At 40.9% G+C, this 24,241-nt stretch overlaps 1 protein-coding gene and 1 pseudogene across 1 annotated transcript in view; one reads left to right on the top strand and one right to left on the bottom strand.

Moving 5' to 3' along the window:
- LOC131764143 (mitochondrial carrier homolog 1 pseudogene) overlaps window positions 1-23,853 on the top strand; it is a 165,939-nt pseudogene extending 142,086 nt beyond the window's left edge.
- The window catches only part of RBMS3 (RNA binding motif single stranded interacting protein 3), a 1,499,266-nt gene that overhangs the window by 1,102,109 nt on the left and 372,916 nt on the right, over window positions 1-24,241 (bottom strand). The gene's annotated exons all lie outside the window — the stretch shown is intronic.

The following is a 24,241-nucleotide window of genomic DNA, read 5'->3' on the forward strand; positions in this document are numbered from 1 at the left end:
TCTATGACATAAATCACAGAAAGATCCTTTTTGACCCATCTCCTAGAGAAATGGAAATAAAAACAAAAATAAACAAATGGGATCTAATGAAATTTAAAAGCTTTTGCACAGCAAAGTATACCATAAACAAGACCAAAAGACAACCCTCAGAATGGGAGAAAATATTTGCAAATGAAGCAACTGACAAAGGATTAATATCCAAAATTTATAAGCAACTCATGCAGCTCAATAACAAAAAAACAAACAACCCAATCCAAAAATGAGCAGAAGAACTAAATAGACATTTCTCCAAAGAAGATATACAGATAGCCAACAAACACATGAAAGAATGCTCAACATCATTAATCATTAGAGAAATGCAAATCAAAACTACAATGAGATATCATCTCACACCGGTCAGATTGGCCATCATCAAAAACTCTAGAAACAATAAATGCTGGAAAGGCTGTGGAGAAAAGGGAACCCCCTTGCACTGTTGGTGGGAATGTAAATTGATACAGCCACTATGGAGAACATTATGGAGGTTCCTTAAAAAACTAAAAATAGAACTACCATATGACCCCGCAATCCCACTATTGGGCATATACCCTGAGAAAACCATAATTCAAAAAGAGTCATGTACCAAAATGTTCATTGCAGCTCTATTTACGAAAGCCAGGACATGGAAGCAACCTAAGTGTCCATCAACAGATGAATGGATAAGGAAGATGTGGCACATATATACAATGGAATATTACTCAGCCATAAAAAGAAAGGAAACTGAGTTATTTGTAATGAGTTGGATAGACCTGGAGTCTGTCATACAGAGTGAAGTAAGTCAGAAGGATAAAAACAAATACCGTATGCTAACACATATATATGGAATCTAAAAAAAAAAAAAAAAATGTCATGAAGAGATTAGTGGTAGGATGGGAATAAAACACAGACCTACTAGAGCATGGACTTGAGGATATGGGGAGGGGGAAGGGTAAGCTGTGACGACGTGAGAGAGTGGCAGGGACCTATACACACTACCAAATGTAAATTAGATAGCTAGTGGGAAGCTGCAGCATAGCACAGGGAGTTCACCTCTGTGCTTTGTGACCACCTAGAGGGGTGGGATAGGGAGGGTGGGAGGGAGGGGGACACAAGAGGGAAGAGTTATGGGAACATATGTATAACTGATTCACTCTGTTGTAAAGGAGAAAGTAACACACTATTGTAAAACAGTTATACTCAAATAAAGACGTTAAAAAATTAAAATTAAAATTAAAAAAAAAAACAAACATAAATACTTTAATTCCATGACACTATTCAGCTCTCTATGTTCAAGTCATTATATACTGGTAGAGTCACGGTAAGAGCTAGCAATTCTAGAGAGAAAGAACACAGTTTCTGCCCTCAAAAAGGTTATCAACTATTAGGGAAACAAACAAGTAAACTAAAAATTGAGATAGATGCTAGAGAAGAGTGATGTTAACAGAAATGTAAAAAGGGGCACCTAATGTTACTGAAAGTGGTAACACTGTTCTCTCAGGGTCAAGATTCTGAAAAAAGTATTTTATCAAGCTACTTCTCTCCAACTGCATATGCAAAAAGAATCAGTTTTGGAGTTTCAGAAGAGTTTCACCTTAACCAATTTTCTCCAGAGTCTAAAGAATACTGTTGCCATATATTGTTCCCATTCTACAAAAGGCAACAAGAATACCAATCACACAAATGGAATAAACCCTCACACACCAAAAGACAGAACAGTCACAAATCATGGAGAGGATGACCAATATGGAGTCCCAAACAAACACTTAACAACACAAACGGTCTTCAGCGTCAGACACACGTCAGAACCAATTGGCAAAAACGCCCAAACGGCATTTTGTGCTCACAAACGGGCCTTGACGTCAGAACCAACTGGCAAAACACTCAAATGACACTTCATGCTCAAAAGAAAATTTTCCCGGACGCACACCGGGGGACTTACCTGGTCTTGGAGCTCGTCAGCTTGTTCAGAGGCATCTTTCCATTCCACCAAGGGAAAGCATACATTGGCAGCCAGCGCCAAGCAGGGGAGAAACGGGGAAGGGCCCCCAAATAAATGGTTTGAGCAGCTGCTAGGAATGTCCCTGCCAGACCCCTCTCAGGGCAGGGCCAGTGAGCCACGAGCAGAGGGCTCCTCGCAGCCATCCCAACGCGTCTTCACGGCAGCGGCCCTGCTCAGGAAAACCCGGGAACCAGATATCGCGAGAGCCCAACCTCACGTTGGGAGCCAAAATACTTACCTGAAGTGGGTTCAGCTGCTCTGCTCACTGCTCAAAAGCCAATAAAGAGGCAAGGCTGGTGGAAAGGAAAGTTTGCTTTATTTTGGAGGCTGACAACTGGTGGTTGGACCCCTGACAATCAGTGGGCAAGAGCTTTTATAGATGGAGGGAGGGGGCTACATGCAGAAACAGCACAGTCAGCTCTGACAGTCATCTTGAAACTGGTCATCGGTGGTCTGACCACCATCATCTTGATTGTTTTAAATACAGTTAATCTTCAGTTCCAGGGTCGGTTTGTTCCCATTTCTTTGAGGCCAATTCTCAGAATTGTGGCAGCTTATTTCATGGCTACAGTCTGGTCATCATGTATTAACTTATTCCACCTGGTGGGGGTTTCAGTATCTATAAGATAGCTCACAGGATATGGCTCAGAATATTATCTCTAGCCCTTGAAAAGGAACTAAAGGTCCTTGACTTTGCTTAATGACTGAACTTTTATTATTTAGTCTTGTTGGACTGTTTTCCTTTGTTTCTGCATTTTCTCACTTCTCTGATTAGACTTATTCTTTGGCTAAAGTTTTTCCGCAGACAAAAGGCAGGCTGAGGACCTGGCAGGGCAAGGACCATAGGGTCCTGCTCCATTTCAGTAACAGGGTCTGGCAGAACATGGCCAGGAAACTCTTGTTATAATCCTAAGTGGAGACTCCAGGTCTAATATACTTTTGAGCTGCAAAAACATCCATGACAGTAGTTCCTTTGCAGTATTTATCACACACACTTGAAAAGTTCATAATCCCCCACTTTTTTGACCCAAAAAACTCAGCTTATCTGTTCTCCCTATCGTGATGAAATTGAGAATATATTTGTTTCTCTCAATGCCAAAAAGAGTATTTAACCACATAACAAGAGGTTGTTATATGCTCACAAAATATAATATGTATTAAAGCAAGAGGACCATCTTACAAGTGGTCCTTGTTTTGATCTGTAGAGGATTCATAGCTGAATTTAGGAAAATGTTCTTTCCTCCAATAATTCCAATATCCATCTAATTCTAGCTGAAGCCAACTGTTGTCATTTTGCTTATTCACACACCTTCAAAAGCAAATGTAATTTCCTTGAGAAAAAGTATGTTGCCTGAATTGGTAAGAAAGAAATAGGTAACGTAATTATTCAAAAAAACACAAAAAACAAAAGAAACTTGGGCTTGCTTATTAGTTCTTTGGTACAGAGCCATGATTTGAATTGGGGAGCTGTGTAAGTGCACATCTTATGCCTGGTTTGGAAAGAAACAAGGAACAAACACAGAGCTTATGGAGGTATAGGGGGTCTTCTTTTGATCAATTACTATAGCATGTAATGGTAGTTTAACATATATTCATCCATAAATATGAAATGATAATGAATCAACTTGCTGTTTATTGATAGGCACAAGAAAACCAGCAAAGATGAAAACGTGACCTCCAGTATCTGCAACATGTGTTTCTGGCTGGCGAGTGTCTGAACTCCCTTCCTACCTTTGGAGAATTTACCTCACCTTATAAATAATATTTATAAGGGAAAAAGAACTTGCTCCAACTATAGAAGCTGCCAAAGACTCACTCCCCAGGTCCTCTGCAGCAAGAGAGAAAGGATGAGACCTACATTCTATCAAACAGGTGCATATTCCAAAGGCATTGAGTCCAGAGTGGGTCACGGGCAGCACCCTGGGCCAGTGGTGGTGCCAGTTGAGGACAGTGCACTGATACTCAGTGGGGACAGCCATGCCATCCTCAGCAGACTGACCCACTGGCAGGATTTGGTTTGTAGTTTCTGGCTTCCCTGTTCTTCTGCCTATTTTGCCAACCTAGTTTTCTATTCTTCCAAGCAATTCAGTGACCTACCTAAGGTAGTCTTGAAAAGTCCCTCTTCTGTTTAAAATACCCACAAATAATTTCTGTTGCTTGCCACCAATAACCCCACAAACAAAATGGTCTTACCAATGACTCTCCTCCCTGATACTAATGTCTGGGCTATTATTGGGTCCACCCCTCACTATGGTGATTCACCTTTTTACATACCTCATTCTCTCCTGTGAAGTCCTTGAGGGCAAGCATAACTTTGGTTTTCTAAGTTATGTTTATAACACCCCCTTAGCCTATTGGCACATGAAAAACAATCCTCATATAAAACACTTATTCCAGGGCTTCCCTGGTGGCGCAGTGGTTAAGAACCTGCCTGCCAAAGTAGGGGACACGGGTTTGAGTCCTGGTCCGGGAAGATCCCACATGCCACGGAGGAACTAAGCCTGTGTGCCACAACTGCTGAAGCCTGTGCGCCTAGAGCCCCTGCTCTGCAACAAGAGAAGCCACCGCAATGAGAAGCCCATGCACCGAAATGAAGAGTAGCCCCCGCTCACCACAACTAGAGAAAGCCCACAAGCAGCAACGAAGACCCAACACCGCCAAAAATAAAATAAAATAAATTAATTTAAAAAACAAAGAAACAAAAAAACCCCCACTTATTCCAGCTCCCTGATGTACCCAAACAGGCCCCAGGGTACTAAGGAATCTTTGAATATCTGATTTTAGATAAACCAGTTGAATTATCAAATGCATAGCATCTATACCACATAATTATCATTAATAATGTCTAGTATTTTATAACATAAATAGGTACTGTCTCAACTGATCTTCTCCACATATTTGAGGAAGATGGTAAATATTTCTACCATCCCAACTCACACATTGAAACACCCACTATAATTTCCCCCCTAAACCATCCTCCTAGACTGTCAAGCAGCTAAGACACTAAAGTTGTTCCATAGGGATTATAAGGAAGATATTTTTTTACTTCTATATCCCTCTTGAGCTAACAGTTAGACTTTAAGTGGAAGATTTTATATGATTTTATATATATAAGCACCTAGCAGCTGGTCACAGAAGTGAATATTGTTATTACTATTGTGGTTGTTGACAGGTACTAGGCTCAGTACTTTAATCCAAAGTATTTTTTTATTTGTTAATTTTTTATATTTCATTGAAATATAGTTGATTTACAATGTTGTGTTCATTTCTGCTGTGTGGCCAAATGATTCAGTTACACATCATTTTATCAAATACATACCACAGATCTTATGTAAGGCACTGTTCTTATCCCCATTTTACTGATGGGGAAATCGAGGCTCAGAGAAGCTGGGTAACCTGTCCGAAATCTCTCTGTTCATCCAGGATTCACTCGTACACCTCTCTCACTCCCAAGACCACCTGCTCTGCCAGCACATCCTGCTTCCTTTCCCATCACACGCCTCCTGCCCTCTCACTGTGCTCTCACTTCTCGTGGATGGATGGGGCCACTGCATCGCACATAATGAAGTTGCCTTCAGCCTGTCACTTCATTACTCAGGGGCTGAATCACAGCCCTGAGCTGCACCTCGCCCCCTGCCTCAGCCCACACAGTCCCTGATCACACACTGAGCCCCAGAGCTGTTTCCTTCAGCCCTGAGAGAATGACAGAACCTCCCAGTTTATTTATCAGAAGAGCCCTAAGCCTTTAATAAATGACCACTTCAGAAACAGTTTCAGAGATCTCTTGGAGGGCTATAAATGGAGATGGTATTGTCATGGGTGCGATGGAAGGCTGACTGTATTTGCTCCTCTGTCCTCTTATGTTCGCTTCAGGGACCACGTAAAGGCAGTAAAAAATCGCTTAGCCATGCCAAGATCTCTGCAAGGGTAAGCATTTCTCTGTCATTCTCTGCTACAAAGCTGAGGCCATCCTTAAAATGGAAATGCCTACTGAAATGACCCACTGGTGGCTTCCTAATGGCGTGTTTCATTGTTAAATGTCTCATTTTACATGATAAATCATTGAACCATAGCATCAATTGTGTGTGAGGCTAAAAAAACACCTTGTTGCTGATCTTTCCAGAAACAACCCTACCCCACACACAATGCTTGTTCTTTATCTGCATTCTGGATTAGGTGACTTGCCTGCAGACTCCAATCTCCTTAGGGGAGGAACTTTCTGTTATTTGTTCAACACAATTCATTCCATGAGAAAGCTCTGTGTACCTGGAGAGTAGCACATAAATAAAGCTACTTGAGATCCAGAGCAAGAGAGAGTATAGAAAATGTCATGTTTTGAGAAATGAAAGATACCATGGCTTCATGAATCTGAACATCACGTTCATTTTACTTTTTTAAAGATTTATTTATTATTTATTTTATTTATATATATATATATATATATATATATATATATATATATATATATTTGGCTGTGTTGGGTCTTAGTGGTGGCATGTGGGATCTTTGTTGAGGCATGTGGGATCTTTTGTTGCGGCACATGGGCTCTTTGTTGTGGTACATGGGCTTCTCTCTAGTTGTGGTGTGTGGGTTTTCTCTTCTCTAGTTGTGGTGCGCAGGATCTAGGGTGTATGGGCTCTGTAGTTGTGGTGTGCAGGTTCCAGAGTGCATGGGTTCTGTAGTTTGCAGCACGTGGGCTCTAGTTGAGGCGCGCGAGCTCAGTAGTTGTGGCACTCAGTCTTAGTTGCCCCATGGTATGTGGGATCTTAGTTCCCTGACCAGGGATCAAACCTGCATCCCCTGCATTGCAGGGTGGATTCTTTACCACTGGACCACCAGAGAAGTCCCCCATCACATTCATTTTAAATTAAAAATAAAGGTATATTTTTAAATTGTGATGATTCACTCCAGGAGAGGCACTGTTTTCTTTAATGTAAATGGAAGAAAGGCTTATCATTAGCAAACAAAATTATATATAAAATAATAACTTATATGAAAAGAATGTCTTCAGAATTAGAGTATCTCAGTCTTTGGACCGAAGTATTGTGGAGTCAGTAAAATGATATTTATGGAACTATATCATGACATGAGGGGGAAGTAATACACAAAATATTACCTATTCTTGAAATTATGACCACTCTTATACAGAAAAATTACATAAAATTTCCTGGATTTAAAGGACCTTGGGATAGTTGTGAGGCAAAAACTGGGGAGCATATACATACCAAGGGCTACAGTCCCCTGTATTAGTCAGGATAGGATGGGTTGTGCTGCAGTAACAAAGCAGCCCTTATAGCTCCATGACTACATACATATTGTTCCTTAATCCAAGTTCTCTGTGGTCCCATTGGCTCTCCAAGGTAGCACCTTCCAAGCCATGTCTCAGCACTCAGCTCCCTTCCATCTGGAACATCTGTGCCATCTGAACACACAGCTTTCAGGGTTGCCCAGGCAAGTTGGAGGATGACACAGAAGACATTCCCTCCTGTTATGGACCAAATTGTGTTGCCCCAAAATTCATATGTTGAAGCCCTAGCCCTCAATGGGACTGTATTTGGAGACAGGACCTTTATTTTGATTAATATGAAATGAGGTCCTACGGATGGATCCCAATCTGATGGGGATGGTGCCCTGATAAGAAGTGGAAGAGGCACAGGAACTCGTGCTGGATGTCCTTCCCTGCTCACCTGTGGGGACAGCAGTGTGAGGTCACAGCAAGCAGGGGGCAGTCTATAACCAGGAGGACAGCTCTCACCAGAAGCCAAAGTTGCCAGCACCAATTACCACAACTGTGAGGAAACAGAGGCCTACTGTTTAAGCCACCCAGTCCATGGTATTTTGTTATGGCGGCCTGAGCTGACTAATAACATGACTGCCTCAGCTCCAGGGTGACATACAACATATCTGACCCCAGACTACTGGTGGGAACTAGTGAGATGGCTCTGTTCACAGCATGGAGGCAAGAAGTTCTATTTCTCACAGGCCCAGAAGGAAAAGAAGAGTAGGTATCAATGAGCACTGGCAGTGGCTCCCACACCTCCCCACACACCTCCCAAATGAGAGCCAAACCAGCTCTGAGCTGGGGAGAAAACAGACAGGATTTCAGGAAAATAAGAGAGAGCAGGAACCAGTAAGGAATTAGTGTCACTTCCATCCCTGTTGGATTGAGACCCAAGGGACAGGAAGTGTATGAAATGAGTCTTGAAATTGTGGGTAATTTTGAGAATAGATGGTGACTATGAATCTACTCTTAGGTTTCTGAAAATAAGAGTTTCCCAAGGTCCCATGTATTGTCATGACCCAAGGAAGCCACATTATGGCATACTGGGGAGGTGGTTCCCAGGGGTTTACAGGGATTTTGTTAGATTTAAGTAGAAGATTCAAAAAGCAGTAACATCCCAAGATTGGACATAAAAATAAGCCCATGAGAGAGTCAGCTGGTGGCCAGGACATTATACTGACGAGGGGAACAGCAGTATCTATTTGAAGCTCCCTGGTGCTGTGTCCTTCAAGACAGCATTCACAGTAGGAGAGGCCGACAAGGGCTGGGATTTATAGCTTCAATAAGGACAGCAGAGGCTGTGTGGCATTACTTGACAGACAGAGGCAAGATGAATGAAATTACCCTGAGGAAAAGCAAAGCCAAATTGGCAACCAGGGAGTCTTGATCCGCAAAGATCTGTGACTACAGCATACCGACCACAGTATCCCAGGAGCAGGGTCTGGCACCTCAGGAAACCCTCTCCTAAGCAGAAAAGAAGGTGTCACCCTTATGCCCCATAGCTCTAAAAATAATGTATAGCATTCCGTGGATCTCTCTGAATTTTAGAGGCAGATCATACCACACTTGGGAATATTGCTTTGAGACATTTATCAGGTGACGCAGAAAAGTGCCCGATTTCAGGGGTGTTCAGAGCAAGGGTGTTGGCAGCCATTCCAGGATATAGCGTAAGCTGTCCTGCCACTAAGGCCATACGACCAACAGATATCATGGTGTTAGGAACACTCATGTTGAATAAGAATGCAGTGTATTTTCCCTGACAAGCCTCAATAGAAGAGCCCAGTGTGCATACCTTGGATTCTACAATAAGGCCACATCTTTAGCAGAAGAAAACTACTTGCCATTTGAAAAACAGTTCTTGGAGTTCTAGGAAGCCCTAGTAGAATCTTAAGAGCCTGACCACAGGACACCAAGGAACTATGTGTCTGGGTTGCCCATTATGAACTGATACTATCAGATCCATCAAACCATAATGTAGGGTGGCTGCAGCAGCATCCTTCCTATGATGGAAATGGTACCTCCAGGATCAGGCACAGACATGTCTTGAAGGCACACAGAACTTATAGGAAGAGGTAGCCCATCTCTCAACTCATGTCTTACATCCTCAAGGGGACACAGATCCTACAAGAAGGTACGTGGGTCCAATTCTCTGACTGATCAGTTCTGAGTATTGGTGCTGGCTGATGATGTTGCCATGTAGAAGCCCGGTCAGAGGTGGCCTTGAGGGGAATACTCCCAATGGGCAAAGATAAGAACAGGACATGTGGTCCTTGCTTTGTAACAGAGGAAGAAATGACCCGACCTGAAATGTATAATAATATCCAATTCTGGGCATTGCTGAATGGCTCTTCTTATTGGTAAGCTGCAGGGAAGGAATGAGGTCAGAAGAACAGAGACAAAGAAATTTGGGGAACAGGCACAGGGGTGAACTTGTTGGAAAGGACACAAAACATGCTCATGTTCATGTTTCACGTTAGAGCTCACTTTAACATAACCATTGCCCCAGAGCTTGTACAAAAGGCCCTTGGAACAGAGTTGCTATGGTGATGGTGACAGGAATGAAGGTGATGTATGGCTCACACAGCAAGGGACTCCTCTTACCAAGGTCACTGATGAACGCTCAGCCTGCCAAGAGCAGATTCTGATGCACTATCTCTCGAGGAGACCTGCCAGCCACTTACTGGCAGATTGATTTACCAGACAACTCTTATCTCGAATTTTACTTATTGGAATTGATACCTATTCCAGATATGGGATTGCCTTCCTGGTTTATAGTCCCTCTGTTGGAACCATGCACAGACGTATGGAACACCTTTACAGCTGCATATGCTACCGATCATCGCCAACTAAAAGACCCTTTTTATGGCGGTGGGCATTTGATCACTTGATCCACTAACCCTACCGTATATCACATCACTCAGAAACAGGCAGCCTAATGGCATGATGGAATGGCTCGTTGAAGTCTCCTATGAGATCCACCTCAGGGACGACATCCTGCGAGTCTGGGACACTGTGCTCTGGGATTTGGTACTGAAGCAATAGCTGATAAACATGGTGCTGTGTCCCTAAAAGCCAGAATCAATTGGCCAGAAAACCAAGGGATACAAGTGAGATAGACAACACTTATCATACCCAGTTTATAGTTTTCGGAATTTGCTCTTCTTGTCCATAAAATGTTAGGTTCTGCTGGGTTGGATTCCATGTAACCTTAACCTACAACTACCACCTTGCCATTTTGGGGCTCCTTGTGACAGTAGAACATCCAGCAAGACAAGGTGTTGTTATATTGGCAGTTCTAATTGATCCCATTACCATGCAGGGGAGGGATGCTGTTATACAGTGTTGGACAGGAAGGAGCACAATATGGTACCACAGGGCTTCCCTGGGGCATCATTTAGTGCTTCCATGTTCAGTAATAACTGTAAATGGGAAACTGCAGAAACCACAGTTCAACAAAGGTGAAACAATTGAGGACTCATATCCCCCAGAGATGAAGTTCTGAGTTATCCTACCAGGCAAGCAACTTGTCTGCACTGAGGTGCTGAATAAAGGTGAGGGAAACATACAATGAGAAATAGAGAAAGGAAATGAATATTGTGGCCTTAGAATGAGTTGCAGAAGTAGTAGCTGAAGCTTGTTCCATGAACCCTCATGTTTAAGCCTTTTGTAGACTTGGAGGGGTGAGCACAGCTTTGAAGTCTTTGTGAATGATTAAAGATAGTGGAAAGCAAAAGGACGTTGAAGACTTCTATGGATGCACTATATTGAGTAGCTTTGTACGCTAATTCACGTCTTCCATCAAACCATTTACTCTAGCCACTGGCACAACAAGCTTCTACCTGGACGCTTTACGTGCATTTACACATAACAGCATGACACTTCAGCTGCCTTGCTGCTTCCCTGAATCTGCTATGTGGAACATCTACAAGAACTCACTTGGCACTCACACATGGAAATCCTGAAAGTGCAAGGGAGTTAACATTTTTTTTTTTTTTTTTTTTTTTTTTTTTGTGGTATGCGGGCCTCTCACTGTTGTGGCCTCTCCCGTTGCGGAGCACAGGCTCCGGACGCGCAGGCTCAGCGGCCACGGCTCACGGGCCCAGCCGCTCTGCGGCATGTGGGATCTTCCCGGACGGGGGCACGAACCCGTGTCCCCTGCATCGGCAGGCGGACTCTCAACCACTGCGCCACCAGGGAAGCCCGGGAGTTAACATTTTACAAGGAAACATTTAGTGATAGGGGATGGGAGCTGTGGGTAGAAAAATGCTCCTCTCTTCTGTTCCTTTGGTGGACAATTCTGAAACACCTGATCTTTCAGGGCGATATGGCAGAATCCAGCTGCTGGGGCCTCCATTGCTGATAGGCTCAAGGATGCACAATTCCAATTTTTAATCAGGTTTTTTGCTTTTTTGATGTTGAGTTGTATGAGCTGTTTCTCTATGTTGGCTATTAATCCCTTATTGGTCATATCATTTACAAATATTTTCCTCCATTCAGTAGGTTGTCTTTTTGTTTTGTTGATGGTTTCCTTTGCTGTGCAAAAGCTTTTACATTTAATTAGGTCCCATTTGTTTAGTTTTGCTTTTATTTCCTTTGATTTAGGAGATGGATTCAAAAAAAAATACTGCTGTGATTTATGTCAAAGAGTATTCTGCCTATGTTTTCCTCTAGGAGTTTTATAGTATCCAGTCAGATGGTTTCATTGGTAAATTCTACCAAACATTTAAAGAAGAAATAGTACAAATTCTTTACCAACTCTTCTGAAAAATAGAAGAGGAAAGAACATTTCCCAATTCGTTCTATAAAGCCAAAGCCAGATAAAGACATCACAAGAAAACTTTAGACTAATGTCTATTATGAATGTAGATGCAAAAATCTTCAACAAAACACTATCAAACTAAAACCAGCAACATATAAAAAGGATTGCAAACCATGACCAAATAGGATTTATCTCAGGAATCTAAGGTTGGTTTAACATCTGAAAATCAATCAATGCAATATTCCATAAAAATAGAAAAAAATGGGCAAAAGCCACATAATCATCCCAAAAGATGAAGAAAAAAATTTGACAAAATGCAATATTCTTTCATGATTAAAAGATTTAACAAATTAGGAATAGAAGGCAAGTTTCTCAATCTGATAAAGAGCAATTTATGAAAAACCAACAGCTAACATAAAACTTAATGGTGAAAAAATGAGAGCTTTTCCCTTAAGATCAGGAACAAGACAAGAATGTTCACTTTCCTCACTTGTATTCCAAATTGTACTGGAGGTGCTAGGCAGGGCAATCAGGCAAGAAAATGAAATAAATAACATCTGGATTGGAAAGGAAAATGCAAAGTTATCTCTAGCATATTCAGATGACATGACCTTGTATATAGAATATCCCAAGAAACTCAATAAAACTATTTGAATTAATAGACAAGTTCAGCAAGGTTGCACAACTACAAGAAAAATATACAAAATACAACTGTATTTCTATATACTAGCAACGAACAATCTGAAAATGAAATCAAGAAAACAATTTCACTTACAATAGCATCAAAAAGAATAAAATACTTAGTCATAAAGTATTTGAACAAAAGATGTATAAAATTTACACTTTGAAAATTAGAAAACATTGTTCAAAGAAATTAGAGAAAAGCTAAACAAATAGAAAGACATCCATGTTCATGTATCAAAAGACTTAATATTATTAAGATGGCAATATTCACTAAAGCAATCTGCAGAGTCAACACAATCCCTATCAAAATCCCAGTTGGCTTATTTACAGAAGAAATTGACAGGCTGATCCTCAAACTCACATGGAAATTCAAAGGTCTCAGAATAGCCAAAACGATCTTTAAGAAGATGAATAACATTGGAAGACTCACTGTCTTAGTCCATTTAGGCTGCCTTAACATAATACCATAAACTAGTTGCTTATAAAACAACAGAAATTGGGACTTCCCTAGTGGCAGAGTGGTTAAGAATCTGCCTGCGAATGCAGGGGACACAGGTTCAAGCCCTGGTTCAGGAAGATCCCACATGCTGCAGAGCAACTAAGCCCACAAGTCACAACTACTGAGCCTGTGTGCCACAACTACTGAAGCTCGTGTGCCTAGAGCCTGTGCTCTGCAACAAGAGAAGTCACTGCAATGAGAAGACTGCACACCACAACAAAGAGTAACCCCCACTCACCACAACTAGAGAAAGCCCACACACAGCAATGAAGACACAATGCAGCCAAAAATAAATAAATTAATTAATTAATTAAAAAACAAAAGTTTCAACTTCTGGGGGCTGTGAAGTCCAAGATGCCTGCACATTTGGTGTCTGGTGAGAGCCCAATTCCTGGTTCATAAATGACCTTTTTTTCTCCATGTCCTCATATGGTGAAAAGGGGGTGAATGAGCTCTCTGGAATCTCTTTTATAAGGACATTAATCAGATTTATGAGAATTCCACAAATCATGATCCAAGCAACTCCCAAAGGCCTAACCTCCAAATACATTAGGATTTAACATAAGTTTAGGAGGATGAAATTATTCAGTCAATAGTACATATTCCCAATTTCAAAACTTAAAACCAAGGTACAGTAATCAAAACAGTGCGGCAACTGGCATAAGGATAGATATTTACCCCAATGGAATAGAATTGAGAATCCAAAAATATACCCTCACATATATGGTCAACTGATTCTTGACAAGGGTACTGGAACAATTCAATGAGGGAAAGAAAAGTCTGTCAACAAATGGTTTTGGGATAACAAGACATGAAAATGCAAAAGAATCAAGTTGTAACCCCTTCATCACACACCATACACAAAAATTAACTCAAAATGGATCACACACCTACCTAAGTATAAGAGCTAAAACTAAAACTCTTAGAAGAAAATATAGAAGTACATCTTCGTGACTTTGGGAAAGTCAAAGCCTTCTTATAGTTAACAACAAAAGTTGTCACAAAAGTGACAGAAGAAAAGATAGATAAATTGGACTATATCAAAATTTAAAACGTTTGTGCTCAAAGGATACCATCAAGGTCATCATCAAAAAATCTACAAACAATAAATGCTGGAGAGGGTGTAGAGAAAAGGGAACCCTCTTGCACTGTTGGTGGGAATGTAGATTGATACAGCCACTATGGAGAACAGTATGGAGGTTCCTTAAAAAACTAAAAATAGAACTACCATATGACCCAGCAATCCCACTACTGGGCATATACCCTGAGAAAACCATAATTCAAAAAGAGTCATGTACCACAATGTTCATTGCAGCTCTATTTATAATAGCCAGGACATGGAAGCTACCTAAGTGTCCATCAACAGATGAGTGGATAAAGAAGATGTGGCACATATATACAGTGGAATATTACTAAGCCATAAAATGAAACAAAATTGAGTTATTTGTAGTGAGGTGGATGGACCTAAAGTCTGTCATACAGAGTGAAGTAAGTCAGAAAGAGAAAAACAAATACCATATGCTAACACATATATATGTATATGGAATCTAAAAAAAAAAATAGTTCTGAAGAACCTGGGGCAGGACAGGAATAAAGATGCAGACATAGAGAATGGACTTGAGGACATGGGGAGGGGGAAGGGTAAGCTGGGACGAAGTGAGAGAGTGGCATGGACATATATACATTACCAAGTGTAAAATAAATAGCTAGTGGGAAGTAGCTGCATAGTACAGGGAGATCAGCTCAGTGCTTTGTGTCCACCTAGAGGGGTGGGATAGGCAGGGTGGGAGGGAGATGCAAGAGGGAGGAGACATGGGGATGTGTGTATATGTATAGCTGATTCACTTTGTTATACAGCAGAAACTAACACACCATTGTAAAACAATTATACTCCAATAAAGATGTTAAAAATAAAAATAAATAAAAAAGGATACCATCAAGAAAGTGAAAAAACAATGTACAGAATGGGAGAAGATACTTGCAAGTCATGTATCTTATAAAAATACTGTATCTAGAATATATAAAGTACTCTTAAAATTTAATAATAAAAAGACAAATAACTCAATTAAAAAATGGGCAAAGGATCTGAATAGACATTTTCTCCAAATATATACTAATGGTCAGTAAGCATACAAAAGATGTTCACCATTGTTAGCTATCAGGAAAAGCAAATCAAAGCTTCAATGTGATATTAATTCACACCTCCTACAATGGTCAAAATCAAGTGTTGCCAAGAATGTAGGGAAATTGAAACACTCATACATTGCTAGTTGGAATGTAAAATGATACAATCACTTTGGAAAACAGGTCAGCAGCCCCTCAAAAGGTTAAACATAGAGTTACCATATGACCCAGCAATACCACTCATAGGAACACACCCAAGAAAATAGAAAATATGTCCACCAAAAACTTGTAAAATATACCAATGTTCCTAGCATCATTATAAAAGCCAAAAAACAGAGAAAACCCTAATGTCCACCAACTGGTGAATGGATAAATAAAATGTGGTTTATTCATACAAGAAAATGTTTCTTACAATAAAAAGAAACATAGTGCTGACACACTCTGCAATATGGCAATATGGCTAAACCTTGAAAACATGCTAAGTGAAAGAAGCCAGTCTCATGTGATTCCATTTACATGAAATTTTCAGAATAAGCAAATCCATAGAGACAGAAAGTAAATTGGTGGTTACCAAGATCTGGGAGAGGGTTGGGGGAAAATGGGAATTGACTTCTAATGGGAATAAGGCTTCTTTCTGAGATAATGAAAATGTCCTAAAATTTGACTGTGGTGACAGCTGCACTACTTTGAATATACTTAAAACTATTGAATTGTACCTTTTAAATGAGGGTATTTTTTGTTATGTGAATTATATCTCAAGAAAGCTTTTTTTTTTAAGGATGAAGAAACTAAAGAATGTACCCTTGCCTTGGTTTTTCCTCTAATCCTGTTTTCGTCTCTCAAGCCTATTCCCAGGATCACCCTTCGTAATGAACTAGTTGCACGAAAGCCCTGATTCAGGCTCTGCTTTCTGGGGAAAAGACAGGATGGAGATAGGTGCTGGTGAGTGAGTGAGTACTTTTCTCCTTGGAGAAAAAGTGAAAAGGTAGTACCACTACCAACATCGTCACCTAGGGAGCTGTACAAGGTTCTTTACCTGTTGGGCTTTCTTGCATTGATGGGATAAAGGGCAAATCCCAAATCCATTCCTATTTTCTCAGAGCCTTTCCTCACAAAGACTTTATGAATCAGGGTAAATATGATATCACTTGTATGTGTAATCTAAAATATGACACAATTGGGGACTTCCCTAGTGTCTCAGTGGTTATGAATCCACCTGCCAATGCAGAGTACACGGGTTCGATCCCTGGTCCAGGAAGATCCCACATGCCGTGAAGCAATTAAGCCCGTGTGCCACAGCTACTAAGCCTGCGCTCTAGAGCCGGCAAGCCACAGCTACTGAAGCCCGCGCCTCTAGAGCCCGTGCTCCGCAACAAGAGAAACCACCGCAATGAGACACCCCTGCACGGCAACGAAGAGTAGCCCCTGCTTGCGGCAACTTTCTGTTTCACCGCAACAGAAAGCCTGCGCGCAGCAATGAACACCCAACGCAGCCATAAATAAATAATTTTTTTTTAAATGACACAATTTAACTTATCTACGAAACCAAAACAGACTCACAGACATAGAAAACAGACTTGTGGTTGCCAAAGGGGAGGGGGGTGAGGGGAGGGAAGGACTAGGAGTTTGGGATGAGCAGATGCAAAGTAGTATATACAGGATGGATAAACAATAAGGTCCTATTGCATAGCACAGGAAACCATATTCAATATCTTGGGATAAACTATAATGGAAAATAATATGAAAAAGAATATATATTATATATGTATAAATGAATCACTTTGCTGTACACCAGAAATTAACACAACATTGCAAATCAACTATACTTCAATAAGATTAAAAATTTAAAAAAAAATTAGGTTAAGAAAATTTACTGACATTAATTTAGGGTTTTTAAAAATACTGGCATAGAAATAAATAAGAGATAATTTTCCCTCCCTCATCTCTAAAAGCCTTGAGTTCTGAGCCTGGACACCCTATTTTCACGATACATCACTGTTTTTGTTGCAGAGCTGTCAGGCATTCAGACAACCACCAGCTACCAAAGCTTTCCTTGGAGGAAGGACAGGGAGATGAGAGAACCTATTCTAGGGAGGATAAGCGGGGACGTGGTCTGATTCTGGATCTAAGATGTACAGAATGTGCCTGCCTCCTGCACAGTCTAGAGCAGGAATCTGTAAACTTTTTCTGGCAAACAGTATCTATTTTTTGGTTTTGTGGGCTACAGAGTCTCGGCCACAACTACTCATGTCTGTTCTTGTAGTGGGAAGGCAGCCAAAAGCTGCTGTAGACAATAAAATGGAATGAGTGTGGCTGTGTTCCAATAAAACTTTATTTATGGAAACTGCCTTTCTCATAGAAATTTTAATTTCTTATCATTTTCATGTGTCATGAAACATTATTCCTGTTTTGATCTTTTTCAACCATTTAAAGCTGCAAAACCATTGTCAGCTTGTGGGCCAAACAAAACCAGTAGTGAGAGAACTTCTAGGAGGGGGTAAGTAAGTGCCACTGCCCTCAGCAAAGCTGTAAACCGGGGACCAAAGAAAGGGCTCTGCACTTGTGCTTGGTGTAAAGCAGGGCACTTGCTCCAGATGTACAATGAAGCCTGGGAAAGGGTCCCTGACTGAGGAACTTATGCGTTTGCTGGGCGGGGGGGAGGTGTCATGCACATACCTATGCAATGAATCCCAGATTTTTCTAGTATCCACAGTGAAGGAAGACATCACCCCAAGCTGACTTTGAATTATTTTCCTCCATGAAGAAAAGAGGCTTAAAATAGACTTAATTTCCTTATTTCTTTTTAGATTTTATTGAAGTGTAGTTGATTTACAATGTTGTGTTAATTTCTGCTGTACAGCAAAGTGACTCAGTTATACACACGCACGCACACACACACACACACACACATATATATATTCTTTTTCATATTCTTTTCCATTATGGTTTGTCACAGAATATTGTATTGAATATAGTTCCCTGTATTGTTTTTAATTTGAAGTTTATAGCATCCAGTGCTAAAATAGTAATTTCAACTTTTTATATGTCCTCAGAAAAAGGCCTGTGTACCTGTTCCTGAAGGCTAGACCCTGGGGAATATCAGGTCAGGGAGAGACTAGAATCTGAATCCAGAAACAGAATCTCTCAGGTCAAGAAAGTATTTAATAGCAACATAAAGTAACCTCTTTTTTTCTTCAGCTAAACTCTCTCATTGCCAGAGGACAGCCAACTTGTACCCTCTGAGAGTGGAAGCATAGCCTAAAGCTGTCTACCACAAGGGCAGACTTTCTTGGAAATCTAGAGCTTTATCTTAGGAATGCATAAGAATTTGTATTCTCCTCTATAGCCCAGCTGTATGTTTGTTTTAATATAAAAATAGCATGTAAACTGTTTACCATCAAAGAAAACCGTTACTCCTTAAAGATGCATTGTGTTTACCCTGCAGCTTTGAGGACCCCCAGGCAAACCACCGCACTCCCCCAGGGCACACACACTGTATCTGAGGAGCAAAAATCATATCAGGCTGCAGATTTTCAAGATTCCAATCAGGCACTAGATACTCACTTTTTATTAACAGGGCATGATTGATATGGGTTTAGAGATTCCATCCTCTGTTATAGGACACTGGTTCTCAAAGTGTGGCCCCAGGATCAGCTACAACACCACCTGGGGACTTGTTAGAAATGCAGATTCTCAGCTGCACCACAGAACCACTGAATCAGCAGGTCTGAGGGTGAAGCCCAGTGACCTCTATTTAATAAGCACTCCAGGGGACTGTCATGCTCCTTCAAGTTTGAGAACTGCTTCTACAGTTGAAAGAGTTGGAAAGAGCCATAAAAACCTTTTAAAACTTCATTACTTCATCACTCAGCCATGAAAAAGAATGAAATCATGCCATTTGCAGCAACATGGATGGACATAGAGATTATCCACTTAAGTGAAATAAGTCAAACAAAGACAAATATCATATGATATCACCTATATGTGGAATCTTAAAAAATGATATAAATAAACTTATTTACAAAACAGAAATAGACTCATAGACATAGAAAACAAACAAACTTACGGTTACCAAAGGAGATAGCAGGGGAGGGGGTTAGATAAATTATGAGTTTGGGATTAGCAGATACACACTACTATATATAAAATAGATAAACAACAAGGACCTACTGCATAGCACAGGGAACTATATTCAATATCTTGTAATAACCTATAATGGAAAAGAATCTGAAAAAGACTACATATAATAACTGAATATATATATAAAACTGAATATATATGACTGAATCACTTTGCTGTACACCTGAAACTAACACAGTATTGTAAATTAACGATACTTCAATTTTAAAAATGGTAATTAAAAACAAGTTCATTGTGAATAATCTCTCCAGCCTCTCTCTGCCTCCTCTTCCACATCTGTAGACTCAGGGCACCACTTTGCTCTCAGGATTGCTTTGAGAATTAAATCAGATCCACCCAGACATCCAGAAAACACGACACAGCACCTGATGATCACAAGTCCAGCATGAATTTTGTTTTCCTCCTTTCCCAACTTGAACCAAATATTAAAACAGAGGTATGTAAGTACAATTGCAAGTAATGATCTATTTCCATGAGATGATATGAGAGATGTGGCTGAAACATTTCCCCAGGAGACACCTTCACCACCTCCATCCCTTCTGTCTACATTATTTGCATATTCCTGACGTTCAGCGTATGAAATTTTAAAATCAAGTCATTATCAAATTTGAAAAATATTTAGGCTAAAAAGTACTGGTGACAAATCAATTTTCCAGCAGCCTATGTTTTTCTTTGATTTTAAGAGTTCCTTTGGGAGCATTCATTTATAAATTATCCAATTTAAAGGAGGAAAAATTCTCTGAAATACCAGCTTCAAAGCATAGCATATTGTAAAGGGCACCATTTCCTTATACATCCCAAATTGAGAAAAATCTTTAAAGTTGCCTTCTGGTTTCCCACAAAATCACAGATTATACCCACTCGTTTTTATTCTCACTCTTCTTTCCTCATTTATTCAGCCAAACTGTTCATAAAAACTTTGAATACCTATCACAATTCAGATATACAGAGAAAACAAATATGCAAACAAATAAACCAAAAAAATCCCTTTAAAATATGCATAGGGGAGTTACATAAGCGTGTTTCTCCAGTTTTCTTCTTTTTAATAAGAATACTTTTGTACGGAATGCAGTGATCTACATGACATACATGCAAGTGTACATACACACGTGTTCCTACATGCCTGCCCTCTCTCACAAACACATACACACAAACTCTACTTTCTACATAACAGATAGAATAAACCTTAAGAACACAGGCTCCCAAATGTTGAATTTTCAATTACTTGTGAAAGAATTAAATGGAAGTTTATGGATAAAAATTTGGCTCTGAAAATACCAGAATAACCCAGATAATTTTGGGGTTATGATTCTGGGGGTTATTTGGGGTGGGGACCTATTTTAGCCTACTTAAGAATACCCTGTTTTTAAATTTTTTCAAATTTAAAAAAATTTTTTATTACCACTACAGCCTCAAGTAGAAACCATTTATAAACCATTGGTTAACTGGTTAATTGAGTCCTTCCTTTAGAACTGTTTCCCAAAGGGCTTCCATGAGGCAACATCTTGCTGACCTGCTTCTGATGACTGTACACTCCTCTACAGAACTTGGATGCTGCATTTTCTTACGTCATTTTGTCACTCACTGACATAATTTTCTCTATGTCTCAATCTATATGAGTTTATGGTATTTCAGAAGCAAAGTAGATTTGTCTAATTATTTGACTGGGATTGAAAAAGAGTAAATTTTCTAAACTTGGCATTTGGGATCTAATGGTGGTGAATATCCTTCTGGAATATTCTCACACAGCACTGCACACTATCAAAGAATAAATCAAAGACTATCAGAGCTTTAAAAAAAAAAGAAGGAGGAGGGGGTGGAAAGAGGAAGGGAAAATGTTTGTTGAGTTTATTTCCTTGGCAAGAGAAAACAGCAGAGAAGACATCCACAGAATGGCTGAGGAGGAGGGTGCCAAAGGAATCTGGGTTTCTTAAGCACGAAAAGGTGGTGTGGTTCAGGTGGTTAGACTTACTGAGGATGGCAAACTATAACTCCAAGTTAGACAGAATGAGTTCGTAAAGTGGGTTAAAATAAGTCCTCTGTTCCTTCTAGAAAAAAAGAGAAGACTCTGAAGACAGTTACATCAAATGAGGGAAATATCCTGGAGTCACTCAGAGTTATAGGTCCTTTAACATCTTTGGTTATGAAGAAACACAGCATTCACACATACACACACATTTGTACAACACTGACATTGAAATAATGTTGTTGAAATTTGGAGATAATATAGCACACCAGTTAAGAGCTGGCATGAAATCAGACCACCTGGGTATCAGCCCCAGCTCTGACACTTATTGGCTGTTTGATGTTGGGAAGGATGGTGTAATCCCTCTCAGTTTTAGTTTCCTCATCTATGAAATGGGGGTAATACAAGTACTCTTAAATATGATATAGTTATGAGGATTATATTAAAACATTTGTCCATATGTATTACTTAATAAATGAAAGACATTAGAAATAGCTTCCCTGCTATTGATGGATACACCTTGTCATTTTTCTATCTCTCCCAAGAGAAATTAAGATTCTAGGTTGGCAAGTGATAAAAATATTCACCTAACACTGATTCATTCATTCAACGATTTGTGTTTGTGGAGTGCCTACCAGATACCGGTCTGGCAGAACTCACAGTCTAATGGGAAACACAGATACGCACGTAATTAAGAGGTCGTGTTGGGAGAAGAATAAATAAGGCATAATGAGAAACAGGAATGGTTTATTTCACAAAGGAATTGTGACTGTCGAGTTAGATAATTCTTTAGGAATCTGAGATAAGGTGAGCTCAGCTATAAATAAGAGACACTTAGGTAAAATGTTCTGCGAATATACTCTCAGAGTTATAATGCCTGCCCAATTAGCAAATATTTTTGAGAACTTTCTTTTTGCTAGGAATTGCAGATACATGCGTTTCTGCTCTAACATTAAATAAATTTTACTGAAAAATTTTGCATCCTGTATTATGGGAAAAAATAGGATTGGAGGCAGTTCAATAAAAACTTAAGAAACTTTGGAATAGAACTTTAACACACACACACTAATAATCTTAATAAAAATTATTAGCACAAGTAAATCTCTAGCATCATTTGAACCTACCCTCTTTTGCAAGCCCTATACCTTGGAGTTTTCTCTCCTCCCACACGTCCTCCTCAGAGGTGTAGGGCCTGAAGACATTTGATTTTAATAGAAGCCAGTTTAATAAAAATCAAAACCATAAGGTGGGCTCGCGGCAGTGCTGGGGATGGTGGGAGCCAGAGCCCGAGCAGAGGCAGGGTCGAGGCCAGGCTCTGTACCCACTGCCCACGCATCCCCTCGCGCATCCCTGCGCATCCCCAAGCATCCCAGTGCAACCTCGTGCTTCCTAGCATATCCTCGCACATCCTTCACCCTCAGCCGGCAGGATGGACAGTGCGTTGGGGGCCCTGGGCTCTGGGGACCAAGACCCCACCACCAAGCTCTTTTCATGGTGGTGGGCGCAGGGGTGACAGAGCTCAGTCACCAACTGCTCTACATGGAGCTGCCCATCAGACGGGTCGTGAGCCAATGCCCACACCGTTGAGACCAATGTGCTGGGGAAGAAGGTCCTCTACCCTCCAACCTTCTTCACCTACGCCAAGGACATTGTGCAAGTGGATGGGAAGATAGGCTGTTCCGAGGCCTGAGCTGCTGGCTGACGTCCACTGCCTTCTCCACCATGACCCCGGGCAGCATGAAGAAGATTTTCTCTCCAGATGATATCGAGCAGGTTTCCAGTAAGGATGACATGAAGACTTCTCTGAAGACTGTGGTGAAGGAGACCTCTTACCTGATGATGATGCAGGGCATGTCCCGCATATTGGGTCACCCCTTACGTGTCATCTCAATAGCTGCACGGTCCATTTTGTAGGACTGGAGACCAAGTACAGTGGAGAGTTGAGCTCCATTGGGAAGATTTTCAAAGACGAGGGGCTGCTGGGACTCTTTGTCAGCTTAATCCCTCACATCCTGGAAGATGCGGTTTTCTTGCAGGGCTGTAACCTGCTGGCTACTTCCTCAGTGCCTACCTGGTGGATGACAGCTTCAAGCAGGCCCTGGCCATCCATTCCGAGCTACCCCACAGGGGTGGCAGTGGCATGCCGACCTACCCCTTCCTGCTGGTGGGCGATCTCATGGCTGCAGGCCGGGCTCCCCACTCACTCCCCAGAGTTCAAATCCGAATCCACTGCTGGAAGGACCTGAGTGGGCAAGGCGAGCCTTTCCACGGCTCCAGCCTGCCTGTCCACCACCAGGTGTCATCATGCTTTGCCCTGGAATACCCCGAACCACCTCAAAAAACACTGTCTCTTAAACAACAAAGACCAAAGTACAAAGTATAGCACAGGGAACTATACTCAATATCTTGAATTAACCTTTAATGGAAAAGAATCTGAAAAAGAATACATACATATATATAACTGAATCATTTTGCTGTACACCTGAAACTAACACAACATTGTAAATTAACTGTACTTAAGAAACACACACACATACAAACCCACACTATCTCAGCCTGGCCACCATGCGTGAGGCCTGACCATCTCCAGGCACCTGTTACATGACCAACCCAGCAACACCTAGATGTGCTCCAGCCCAGCTGGGCTCTGGGTTCCATATGTGCCATGTGTCTGCACAGAAGCAGGGGATGGGTGGAGGTGAGCCTACACCCAGTGACTTGGTCACTGTTAGACCTGAGGGAGCGGGGTGGTGCTGAGGAATTGGGGCAGA

This window comes from Kogia breviceps, chromosome 10 (genome assembly GCF_026419965.1).
Source record: "Kogia breviceps isolate mKogBre1 chromosome 10, mKogBre1 haplotype 1, whole genome shotgun sequence".
NCBI lineage: Eukaryota > Metazoa > Chordata > Mammalia > Artiodactyla > Physeteridae > Kogia > Kogia breviceps.